This window comes from Ursus maritimus, unplaced genomic scaffold (assembly GCF_017311325.1).
Source record: "Ursus maritimus isolate PB19 unplaced genomic scaffold, ASM1731132v1 scaffold_30, whole genome shotgun sequence".
Taxonomy (NCBI): domain Eukaryota; kingdom Metazoa; phylum Chordata; class Mammalia; order Carnivora; family Ursidae; genus Ursus; species Ursus maritimus.
The window spans coordinates 15,967,705-15,971,130 of NW_024425564.1; positions in this window are offsets into that span (position 1 = coordinate 15,967,705).

Below are 3,426 nucleotides of genomic sequence, written 5' to 3' on the forward strand. Positions count from 1 at the left end.
GAAGATGAACCGCAGCCCACTCACTCCCCTGTGTCCACTTCCATCTACAGAAGCTGGATGGGAAGTCCCGTCCCAGCAGGGCTCCTGTGAAGGTTAGATAAGAAAATGTGTTCGAAGTGTCAAGATGATATTAATTAGATCCCTTCTCATTTTTTTAAACAAATGTTTGTGAATAAATATCTTCAGGTATCTGTATTTCTTTAAATCATGTTTGAATTATAAGCCCTTTGTTTAATGATAATGATTAGTCCATCAAGTTCATGTTTATACTCAGCTTCTTTTTTTTCTTTTTTTCCTTTTTCCAGTCGTGGGGAAAGCTCACCATCAGAACCTGAGGCAGAGCCAGGCACCGCCCTCCACCGGCGGCAGCAGAGCTCACGGCTGGGAAAGGCCCGCAGAAGCGGGGAAGAGCCTTTGAAGTCCTGCTCTTGCAGAAACAAGCCTATAAATGATGGCGTCTGTCATAAGCACGGTAATGAATTGCCTCAAAACGGGTGTCTACTTCACTTTAGTGCTTTTCTTTTTTTTTTTTGTAGCAGTGTTTTCCTTTTTCTTTTCTTCTTTTTAAAAAAGTTTTCATTTTAATTCCAGCTAGCTAACATACAAGGTTATATTAGTTTCAGGTGTACGATAGAGTGATTCAACACTTCCATCCATCAGCCTCCCATTCATGTTTCATGGGGAGTTACAGAAGTCAATCAAGAAAAAAAAAACCTGGGAAGAAAATATGTATAAGAATTGTTGATGGGTCTAGAAAGGCTCCAACTCTGTTTAACATAAATGTTTTCATCAGACTTTCTTACCCTCCCTAATGACGAGTCTAGCATCCATGGACTAGAGAACATTCCAGAGGGGAGGGGATGTCGGGACCTGGAAGAGGTCCAAACCACAAGATGGACAAGACCAAGACTCAGCCCCGATTCTGAGCCTTTGCTCCAACTTCTCAGCTGTGTAGTCTTCCGCCGATGCCTGCACACTCTTGCAACCCTGGGACCGAGGTTGCCCGTGGTTCCTCAAATCATTTCCTTTTCTCCGGGCACACAGGAGAAACAAGCAGTAGGCCCGGGACGGATTCTGGCCAATGGAATGTACATAGTACATCCAAGGCTGTGTGAAAATTCTTCTGTTTTGCACCTGGAATTTCTCCCCCAAATAATTATTTTTTCCAGTAAAGAAATATGACATACTTACTGTGGAAAATTTGAAAAGAAAATTAAGAATGAAATATCTTCCCGTGAAAACGATCACTATTAATATCACGGGCTATTTCTTAAGTATATTTTTACCAGAGTTGAGAACATGGTGCCCATGCAATTCTGTATCCGGTGTAGTTTTTGCTTGCCAGTGTCATAAGCGTTTCCCTATATCACTAAACATTAGACATTAGACATTACTTTCCGGAGTTAATATTCCATTGTAAGGACATACCGTATCTTCCTAACCAATTCCTTATTGTCGGATAGTTAGATTATTTCCAGTTTTTCAGGGTTACACAACATACTGCAATGACCATATTTGTAAACTTTGGATTGTTTCCTTTGCAGTGTGAATTCTTTAAGGTGATTGAGGTTTTAGACTTGGGTAATACATGGGAAACCATTACATGTGTTAGAAACAACCTGATTTCTGGAATGTGAGAGCATAGGGAGGTCAACTGTGGGAACTGGGCTGTAAGAGGCCCTGGGAGGGTAGTTGAGATTCTTGCAAGAGATCGGAGGGAAATTCTTTTCTGCACCAGCTCTAGGGAGAGGTGCTCAGCTGTCTGAGCATGAGGGACAATGGAGGGTCCTCCCTCCAGGTTTCTTTGAGGGTCAGGCAAGCCCTTCTTCTTGGGAGACTCTAGGCTCACATTTCATGAGCTTGTGGTCACCATAGCTCCTGATTGTTATTTCTTTTTGCTTATTTATTTTTTTGAGCCACACCTGAGTTTTTTTTTTTTTAAATGAGCTATAATTAACATGCCATAACATTCACTCTCTTAAAGCGCATAATTCAGTGGTTTTAATATAACCGCAAGCTTGTGCAACATCACCCTTATCTCACTCCAGAACATTTTCGTCACCCCAAAAAGAAATGCATACTCATCAACAGTCCTTCTCTCACTTCTCAAACCCTCGGTTCCTTGCAACACTCATTTACTTTCCTGTCTCTGTGGATTTGCTTATTCGAACTTCATAGAAGTGGGGTCTGTAATACGTGGCCTTTTACATCTGGCGTCCTTCACGAAGCACAGTGTTGTCAAGGATCATCCATGTTCTAGCAGGTACCACTACGTCTATTTTCAAGGCTAAATAATATTCCACTGTATGGACATATCACCTTCGTTTATCCACTGAGCAGGTGATAGACATGTGGGTTGTTTCCATTTTTTGGCAATTATGAGTAATGCTGCTATGAACACTTAATTCCTTTTTTTTAAAATTAATTTTTAGAGAAAGAGTGTGTGTGTGCGCGTGCGCGCTGTGCGGGGGGGGGGCGGGGGCAGCAGGGAGAGGGAGAGAGAATCTTAAGCAGGCTCGATCTCGGGGCTCGATCTCACAACCCTGAGATTATGTCCTGAGCTAAAGTCAAGAATCAGATGCTTAACTGACTGAGCCACCGAGGCGCCCCGCGAACGTTTGATTTCTATGTAACTCGTGTACAAGTTATTGTGTGGATACTTAGTTCCAGTCCTCTTGCGTATATACCTAGGACTAGAACTCCTGTTTGACTCCATGTTTAACTTATTAAAGAACTGCCAAACTGTTTTCCAGAAGGGAAACCCATTTTTCATGTCCTCCAACAATGTATAAGGGTTCCAATGTCTCCACATCTTCCCCAACACCTGTAATTGGTCCATCTTATTTATTATAGGCCATGCTGGTAGGTGTGAAGGGAGATCTCACTCAGGCTTGGTTTGCATTTCTCTTTAATGGTTAGTGATGATAAACATCTCTTCACATTCTTACTGGGTATTGGTACATCTTCTTAAAATAAAGGTGTATGCAAATCCTTTGCCCATTTTTAAATTTGGTTATTTATCTTTTTGTTGTAGAGTTGTAAGAGTTTTTTAAAATATTCTGAATATAGATTCTTATGAATAAGATTTGCAAATATAGTTGCTTTTTTTTTATTTTGTGGGTTGTCTTTTCACTTCCTTGGTGGTGTCCTTTTAAACACAAATGTTTTTATTTTTGATAAAGTTTGATTTATCTATTGTTTCTTTTGTTGTGCTTTCAGTGTCATGTCTAACTCAAGGCCACAAAGATTCACTCCTGTTTTCTTCTAAGAGTTTCATAGTTTTAGCATTTGCATTTAAGTCTCTGATTCATATTGAGTTACTTTTGTATATGGCACAAGGTACAGATCCAATTTCTTTCTTTTCTCTTTTCTTTCCCTTTCTTTCTTTCTTTCTTTCTTTCTTTCTTTCTTTCTTTCTTTCTTTCT